Here is a 9,759-nt window from a genome sequence, read left to right on the forward strand (position 1 = left end):
TTTCCAACAACAGCATTTTGATTACTAGCAGCTTTTTTGCCAGCTGACGTTTAGCAACTCCACCTGCTGATGCCCACCCTGCAGGACGATTTGCAACGGAAGATGAGGCAAGAAATAGAAAATGGTCACTTCCTCCTTCCACTTCTTCTTCTGACTGATTACCCACAGTGGGTATCTGTTAATGATCACTGGTTTTCCCCTGTTCTGTGCTGTGGTTTTTCTCAGATGCCTTAAAAATATTTGCCCAAGCAATGCACTGTTGTATCAGAGTTTCTTTTCCTCAGGATCTCTGCGGGGACCTCCACCCCACTCTAGGCAAAGCACATGAGATGCTAAGGCTTAAAATTTATGGAGCTTGATTTAAAAGCCAGGACGTCTCCTGGTCCCCAGGGAAGGGAAATGACCCTTGGCTTATTTTGCAGTCACTCCTTTTCAGAGAAGGAAGTGCTAATAAGAACTCACTTGAGGCACAACAGCTTAGGACAAATGAAAGCCAAAAAGCAGCAGCATAATTGCTGTGACTGGGAATAAAGAGGAGCCAAGGAGAACACGTGAGAAATTTCCCTTGTGAGTGGTGCTCTGCAAGTGATAGAAATCAGCAGTCACGCTCATGTCTGAGGCGCGAGCTGCCGAACACACAGAGCTGCCCAAATGGGCTGCTTCCCCTCCAAAAGCAGCCCCACCAAAAGCAGCAGGAGTCAAATCCACAGTTGCAGTGGGAAAAAAAGAGGCAGAAGGGAGAAGCAGCAAGAGGAAAAAGCATGAAAACTCACGTGGACACTGATGGGAGTTAGAGGTGCAGAGGGAACCCAGCCCGCAGATATGTGATTGCTCTAGCCGTCTGAGAACGGTGCTGAAACCCGGTCACGCTCACCCAGGGAGCCAAGGGAAAATCCGAGGTGGGATCTCAAAGCCTGGCATCCCTGTGCACGTGTTTGTCCCACCCTGTCCCCCTGCTTTTGAAGGCCCTCCTGCAGATATCCGTATCTGCATACCGTCTTTCCTTCACTCCTGGAGGGCTCGGATTAGACTCCCAGCGGTCACCCTTCATTCAGGTAAAGTGGATCCACGCCCCGAAAAGAAATCCTGAGAGCACTTGGCTGATGCCTTTGGTGGTCCAAAGGCACGCACTCAGAAGGTGGCAGCCCCACGGGGCAGTGTGCACACAGCAACATGCACCCGACGCGCTATGCTGCTGGAAGTCAGAAGGAGCCATTAGGTTGTCTTACCTGGCCTGGCAGCCACGCACCGTCAGATTTCACCCAGGTGTTGGGTCCGGTGACTTCGTTAGGCAGAATATCTTGGTCCTCTCAAGACTGTGGGATCTCGGATAAAAGACTGGGAATGGGATGGACCAATGCTGCTGTTGCCTGATGGTCGTCAGCAGCAGAGGGCTTGGGTGAGTGGTGCCTTGGTGACACCAGCAGTCAACCTGCAACCCACTATTGCAGAGGAAAGCAGAGAGTCCATGTCCATGCTCTCTGAGCTGAGGAAAAAAACAGTTTGGGGCTTCGAAGCCTTGTAATCACTTTGACCCTCAGTAAGTGAGAGCCAAGAGGCAAAAGGGGATGTGGCAACACTGCCATGTACAACTGTTACACCACTTTTCTTGTTGCACTTCCACTTAACTCATTGCTCAAGGATGGCCCACAGCGCCCTGGCCAGGATTTGCCAGTGTTATACCAAAGTTCAGAGCAGTTGTGTATAAAATCCTCATTTGGAACTGTTAATAGTGTCCAGACAGTGCTCAAAGTGAACAGAAGTAATTTCTTAATGAAAGATTTGATGCACACAGAAAATGGTGCACACCCTTTGAAAGCTATAAATAACTTTTTAAGAAAATCAGTTATCAGGCAGTAAATCTCGGAGTCCCGGACAATAAATGCTTTTGTGTTCCTCATTTATACGGCCTTATCTTGCCGTTACATACTATAAAGCTTCAGAAGGGGATTTGCTGTCATGTATGTCTGTAAACACATTCCCACCAGATCTTTCAGAGAGAGTGATGCCTCCCTGCGGTGTCCTCATCTTCCAAGTGAGGGAACGGTGAGGGGATGGCAGCTCTTAGCTTCTCCCCAGGAAGCAGTTCACCTTTCCTTTGCCAGAGGTGTTCTCCCTTAGCCTCCAGCTGCTGGCAAACACCCCTGCTCGCATCCCAAGGGACACGCACCACCAAGGGACAGGTTGCTCAGACCGAGTCCCCGAGGCAGAGCTGCTGAAACACAACCCTCTGCCTCTGTGCCCTGCTTCGGTGAGTGCTCCCGAGAGCAACCTGCCAGCTCGGCTGCCCACGTGGAAGCTCCGTCCTGGGGAAATGACACCTGAGTGTTTCCAGTAAGCGCTGCATCCTTTCACGGGCTGCTTCTGGGAACTCCCAGCTGAATCACCCAGCCCTCCACAGGCATGCGCGCACTTCCTGCTGCTTGTCTCTGGAGAAACCAATCTCTGTGCACCCTCCTGGAGTACGTGAGGTGCACGGGCAAGGCCAATCAGACGGATATCAGCCAGACAGGAGAGTATTTTCAAGACTTCTTCAATCTGCAGGTCTGTTGCTGTCATGTTGTGAACTGGAAGCATCACGAGCCCTCAGAGGACAGTAGTAAGTGAACAAAAATATTCCCTTAGAATACATCTTTGGGAGAATAAATTCCCTCCTGACTCCTATAGGAGCCACAAACCTGTATTACTCTGATTTTCTTATGAGAGAGCCACGTGAGTGACACCTACACTGAGGACAGTTGCACGTGGCCTTCTTCTCCATAGCGCCCAGGAACAGGACTTGGATTCAGAGGGAAGAGCACCCACCACACCATGCAGACCTCTTCCAGGTGGAATCACTCACCTGCAGCTATTAAGTCACTTCTCAACCTGCTGCCTGAGAAGCAAAAAGCATCCTGATCCTCTCCCCAGGATCCTCTCCCCCGGATCCTCTCCTCCTGTTCCTCTCTCCACAAAGCTCATTTTCCAGCTGCAGCCTGGCTTCGCTGGTCCTCCTTTACACAACACACTGTCTTCAAAAACTTTTGCTGCCCTGGCACAAGCCATTCTTGTAACAGATGCAAGATTGCTTTCCTGATTGCACTTCGCTCCGCTTTCCATTCCTCTGGGAAGGCGTCAGACTTTCCTTGCCATGATGCTGCATGGGGAGCATGGTTGGCACTGCTTCCCAAAGCAGTCGCCCAGCCTGTAGGTAGACCCGGCATTTCCTTGAGACAGAGAGCTTGCAGCTGGGTTCAGGCTTTCCAGACAGCATTTGTCAGAGCACCTACAGTTTAAGCAAACAGAAATGTAGGGTCCAGGATGACTATCCCTGCCCGTGCTAGCCAAATTCTGCACATGTTCCCCAGTAAAATTCCCAAACGAGGTCAAGGCATTTAACTCATTATCATCACAGAGTTCCCCCCAGACCGCAGGGTGTCCAGACAGATGACAAACACTATATCTAAGTAATATGGAGCACCGAGATCCACTGCTGCAACACAGCTGCTTTGGATGGGAACATGGCACTTATCCCAAGCCAGGAGTTACACAACCACTGCTTAGAAAGGAGGAAATCCACAGAACGTCTCCATGTGAAATCACGGCAGAAAATGAAGTACATTAAAACTGGGCTTAGCCAATAACACTCAGATTCCAGCATCTGGGATCACGGTGGCTGAAGCGACCACAAGCCACAGATTAAAATAGCTTTCTCTATGGGAGACTGGATGCTGGCAGCACCGTGGCCCCTACCAGCACCGAATTAGTCCTAGGCTGACCCAGGCTGACAGCACTTCCTGCAACTTCTGGATTGTCTTCGGATGCCTCTGCCAAGCTGCAGCTTGTTCCAAGCATGCTGAGTTCATGAGACCTGAAAACATGCAGCTGGCTAAGAGCTGGCAGCATCAAAGGCAGGAGCCCGGCTGACCATTTGCCAGCAACCACGTGGGCAGCTGCACAGGTCAGGCATCGGGGATAGTGCAACCTTTGCTCGGGTTAGCAGTCCCCGTGCTTGTGGCAATGGCAGGGTCACACGGGGACAGAGGGGTCCTGTCCCCATCCCAGACAGCCCTGTGCAGGGTGGCTGTGCATGTGGAGCAGCCTGCCTTCAAGAAAGCTCCAGCAGCAGCAGCAGCTGGCAGGGGGGATTTGCCCTCCGTTGCACAAGCTGATGCTGCGCGGGGCTGAGTCACAGCACCCAGCGCCACGGCCGAGCAAACTGGGCTCCCCCAGGGAAGATGAGCTTGTGTCACTTGGGAAAGGCACCTCCTGCCCTTCCCTGCTGCCCTTGGCCAAGCATGTCCACAGGCACTGACTCCAGCTGGATACTGCCCATCCCTTTTCCAAGCTTCCCCCCAAGCTGGGTGCAGATCCACTTAAAATTATGGTGCCCTCTGCAACAAATGACAGATGCAGTTTGCAGATCAGGGAGGCCCTACAGGCACCGTATCCTGCAGGACACACGGACACATAAGGACACGAGCAAGTGCTGCGTTCCCCGATGGGACTCCCGAGGCAGTGGGTCATGGTGGTGGTGGAGCCGGCCGGCTGCTCGTGCTGGCAGCGCGACACGCATTACAGGTGTTTCCTCAGCGGCACGGCTGCTGGGGCCGAGCTGGATTTTTGAAGAAGAAAGCAAAGCCCTGGTGGAGTGTTTTCATGCACGTGGAGGGTGTGCCGCGGAGCCAGAGTGTCTGGGACAGCTGCGGTCAGAGGAAGCCGCTGCGGCCGCTCGCAGAGGAGGAAGTCTGCTTCCCAAGGCTGGAGGCAGGGCGAGCGCTGATTTTTCCCCCGGAGGTGGCGGGGGGGAGCCGGAGAAGGGAGCCCAGCCTAAGAAAAGTGCACAGAAGGAAGTGGCTCGGAGAGTGAGCTGCTGGTGTGACCGCAGCGGAGAGGGCTGGAGAGGAGCTAGTCCTCACGGCTTGTCCCCGCGGCTTGTCCCAGCGGGGAGGAGGATGCAGGTTTTGCAGGATGTGGGAGAAAAGGCAGGGGTTTGGAGCTGGAGGGAGTGGAAGGAGCAGGGGAGACTAGGAAGCCTAGTGGAAGGAGCTAGGGGAGGTGGAGAAGTGCTTCCAAGTGGAAAAGGAGCCAGGAAACAGGGACTGGAGCTGGAGGGTTAAAAGTGAGTGGAGGAGGAGAGAGGGAAGATGTCACTAGGGACCAAGTGTCATCGTGGAGTGCTGCCACAAAGGCCCAGGCTGAGATGTGTGTGAGCTGGGAGGCATCCTGGAGCAGCCAAGGTGAATGAAAAACAAAATTTTGCCTTCGGGTATCTGCAGGAAACATGCAGTCAGTCATACTTTGTATACCCATGGCTTCATTTCACCATCACTTTTGTTTTGCTCAGTTAAAACCCTTAAGCTTTACCTGGCACCATACAGATCCAACAAAAAGGAGCACAAGAGCAGGTGAGGGGGCGTCTATTTTTTTTCTGCAAAATCCCCACGTGTCTGTACACAGAGAGCAGACTGAAGTCACGCAGCCAGCAGCAGGCCAGAAACCTCCAGCAGAACATGGGGCAGGTCACCTGCATGTGCTGTAGGCATGCCCTCGCTGCATGGAGAAGCCAAGCCAGAAAACATTGGGGTACGTGGTCCCCAGGGCAACAGCAGCTAGTCATGGAGCAAAGCCAGGGCAAGATTTCTAGGGCAGGAGGAGAGGTCTGTGGTGTTGCAGTCAGGCAGCAGGGCTCCCCAAAGGGGTCAGAGTAGTGGTTGCTGGCTATGGGTTTTACTACTCAGTTCTGCCAAGCTAGACCCCAGTGCTCCCTGCCCAGCCCTGGAATGAAAATTGAAGCTCTTGTTGGGTCCTAACGCCTATATCCCTTTGAATGTACCCTAGAGATGTCCTACTCAATGGGAGATTGAATAAACTCCTTACCCAAGGGCAGAGCAGCATTTAGGAACAGCCTACAGGGGAGCTGGCAGCATCCAGGGGCTTTGCTCTCCAGCACGTGCATCCCCTTGGTTTACTCTGCTTGGTCCCTGGCAGTCATTGCCATCAAGAGCCTTGCAAAAAGAATCTGATGCCTGGTAGAAGATGGCTGATGCTAAGACTCAGCAACGTCGGGACAGATCTGCAAAGGGTTTGCATTTGGCGCAAACTGGCGAGATTTCAGAGAAGAAATGTGTAAGAGAAGAATCCAGCCTTGTTGATGTGGTTCATAAATTGCGGGCTGCAGGCTGAGTTTCTCATGTTGGCATCTAATGTGTGCCCAGAGCTTTGAAAACAAGCAGAGAGGCAGAGCCGAGCTGCCCAGGGCTTGGTGTCCTGTGACAGGAGACTCCCGTGCCTAATAAATCATGAGATGTAGATGTGGCTGGGTCATCCAAACATCTCCTGTAGACAGCCATTGTGCCTGCTCTGGTTCAGGTCATTTTGCAGTTTTCCTCTGCAAGCTAAGGAGGTTTCTCTCTTCTTAGTGTGGACACAAATAGTCACAAAATTTTTGAGTTTAGGGTACCCGAGAGCCCTCCCCTTCTGCCAAATGTTCATTGCATATGGCCAAAATGATCAAAAGTTGATCTAGAGGGAAAAAGGACAATGTGAACAGTCACAAATCCTGAACAGGGAAACTGCATGAAATAAAGCTACAAAATTGTAACTTTTTTTTTTTTTTTAAATTAGGCAGAGTTTTACTAAGGAGTGGTGTATATTGTGGCTATCACATACAGAATTTGTATGTATTAAATACTTTTAAAATTATGTGGCACTCTGTTGTGTGTTATTCTATGCTTATCTGGTGTTTTAACCTTCAACAGCCCTGACAATTAAGTCTGTATAATGCTTGCTAAACCATCCTGCACCATCAGAACTGTGGTCTGTGCTTCAGCAAAGAAAAAAACTGAGGTCTGCAAAAACAGCTTGTCACGCGAGAAAACAAGTAGCACCTTCATTGCCCCATCATACATGGGAGAACAGATACTGTTTTTTCACCCCAGCATTTTTCCTAACAATGCCTGCAATACCTGTTCTGAATACTGGCAGTCTGTGAGGGCAGACTCCCAGTGACACGGAGACAGACCCTTGCACTGGGGTAGTTTGGAGTTGGTCATGGACAGTGTCCAAAAATGGCTTCCTGCAAATGAGGTCTTAACTCACTATTTCTGCTCCTGATGAGCTACAACTTAGGCAGTTCTGAGTATCTTCTTGATTTTTAGATGTGACTTGGAGTATGTTAATATTAATTAAGAATACCAAGAGATTTGCAGGTTCTGTTGATCTGGATGGAAAAGCAAAGTAGATCCTGTTTCATTTCATGATTCAGACCCATAATTGGTGGTTTCAGTTCTGATGGCAAAATCACCATGGTAAAACAGATTCAGGAATAGTAACTCTCTGTTCAGATTCCCAGAATGATCTTTGTTGTCTGAGTTGTAAACCTGAAACTATTACAAAATAAAGAAAGAGAGAGAAAGAGAGAGAGAGAGAAAGAAAGAAAGAGAGAGAGAAAGAAAGAGAGAGAGAGAGAAGAAAGAGAGAGAGAAAGAGAGAAAGAAAGAGAGAAGGAAAGAGATAAAGAGAAAGAGAGAAAGAAAGAGAAGGAAAGAAAGAGAAAGGAAGGAAGAAAGGAAGAAAACAAACGAAGGAAGGAAGGAAGGAAGGAAGGAAGGAAGGAAGGAAGGAAGGAAGGAAGGAAGGAAGGAAGGGAAAGAAAGAAAGAAAGAAAGAAAGAAAGAAAGAAAGAAAGAAAGAAAGAAAGAAAGAAAGAAAGAAAGAAAGAAAGAAAGAAAAGAAAAAGAAAGAAAGAAAAAATCTGTATCATTTTTCTTAGCAGACAGGGAATTTCTAGAGTATGATATATAATTACCCTATAACATATATTCCTTCCTTTAGGTAAAGGCTTTCACTAGAACTTTCCATTCCAGGATGAAATATTTGTCACAGAACAAAATCTTGGCAAATATATGTGTATATATACACATGTATGTGTATATATATATATATATACATGCACATGTATATGCTTACATACAAAGACACATACATATTTTCATGAGTTGGCCATTTCTCACTGCCAGAGCCTTCTGTTAGTGCTGGGTGCAGGTGTTTGACTGCTAAAAATAGTATATGCATGATGTTCAGGCAACAGTTCTTATCAGCCCTGCCTGCCCGTGGCTGCTTCCCCCCAAGAATTACCAAGCTTTCACAGCCTATCTGAACTGCTGAAAATAAAGACACAATTATGAAAAATCAAGCTGGCCAGCTTGGTTTTAGATTCATTTCTCCCTGCTTTCAGTCTGAAATCAGCATTCTGTGAAGCAGGGAAGAAAAATCTTCCTGAGAATCCGGTAAAGGAAGAGGAATGCACTCAATACAGAGATCCAAAGGGAAATAAAGGTGTGTCTTGTGTTTCATCTTTAGGCATGAGATAAGAGCGCGGCCATGAAATACCTCAAATAGAGACACTATCAAAACCTGAACCATGTTTTCTCTTTCTGCAGCCTTTGTTCAGGGAATCTGCAAGGTCTAGAAATCAGAGTGATGCTGAATATGTAGCAGGAGGGGATATTTGTATCTGAAGAGTCAATGCATGGGACCAACGCTGAATACCTACATGTGCTGGACATCTACAGATTTAAAAAATACTGACAGATTTTGCAAAGGTGCAACAGAGAACAGCAGAAACGAACAGTGAGCTGCCCAAAGAGCTTGCTCTGTTTCCCTCAGGGAAGACTGAGCGGTCGCTTGGTGAGTAAACATATTCCCAAGGAAAAGGCACATTCGCATATGATGCGTAACACAGAGCTGTGCAGAGGTTTGGAGCCAGGAGGGACTGAGGTGCAGGGCAGTGCAATGCCACCAGCATTCTGGTGGCTTGAGCCCACTGCAGCAAGCTTGGTTTGACCCTCACCCTCCCTTACCAGTTGCACCTTGCCAGTGAGAGTGCTTAACACTGGAACAAAGTGGGAAGGGAGCTGGGAGCATTTGCCTCTTCGGTCTGCCTGGAAGCTTTGCTGCAGCCTTAACGCAAGCTACAGGGCTCAGCTCTGGGGTCACTGGATGAAATACCGTGACCTGTAACATGCAGGAGGTCAGCCTAGGTGACCTAACTGCCCCTTTTGGCCTTAGGCTCTATGAATACTCCTGCAAGACCAACTGCCTTAATCCCTTACCAAAGAGATGCGGGGATACTTATCTTCTCTCGTAAGACTTTCCATCTCCATTACGGTGCACACTCTTAAGCAGCTCACGTTCACCCATATGGTCAAGCACATACTTTGCATTTGTCTTCTGCTCCAGTGTTAATGATCCTACCAGATGCACTCACATATGACTGCAGGAAATTCACCCAGCATGTGCAGTCATTTCGGAATAGTGCATCATGTAAGAGATACTGGCTTTTGGGGGGTTAGCGAGGGAGCTGGTATTGACTCATTCCAGCAAATTTCAGAGAACACAAGACAAAAAGGTGAATTCTCCTCTTTCTGGCAAAGTTTTATGCCACCTACACAAATGTCTATTCAAACAAAGGATTTTCCCCCTCCTCAGATATCCTCAGACACTGAATTTGTACTATCTGATAACACACATTGCCATAGCAACAAACAGTGATGACCCAAACACAGGATTATGTGACTTCACTCAGAGTCGAGCAGAATATTAACAAGGATACTGATAGCTAATACTTTCCACTTCTGTGGCACCTCCCTGCAGAGGATTTCAGAGAGCTTTACGTACAGCATCCCCAATTTGCAGTTGGAGAAGCGAAGAAAAGAAGAAAGACCTATTCTGAGATCAAGGCAAGAGGCTGGGCTCAGAGTGCTCAGAAGGGAGGAA

At 48.9% G+C, this 9,759-nt stretch overlaps 1 protein-coding gene across 2 annotated transcripts in view; it reads right to left on the reverse strand.

The window, feature by feature from the left end:
- GPR132 (G protein-coupled receptor 132) overlaps positions 1-1,540 on the reverse strand; it is an 88,371-nt gene extending 86,831 nt beyond the window's left edge. Inside the window, exon 1 of one of the 2 annotated variants that reach the window (XM_083838008.1) lies at positions 1,230-1,540. The gene's annotated coding sequence lies outside the window, so the exon portion shown is untranslated. The remainder of the gene's footprint in view (positions 1-1,229) is intronic. The other variant, XM_083838007.1, reaches the window with a different exon arrangement.
- Positions 1,541-9,759: the final 8,219 nt, after the last annotated feature.

This window comes from Anser anser, assembly GCF_964211835.1.
Source record: "Anser anser genome assembly, chromosome: 5".
Lineage (NCBI taxonomy): Eukaryota > Metazoa > Chordata > Aves > Anseriformes > Anatidae > Anser > Anser anser.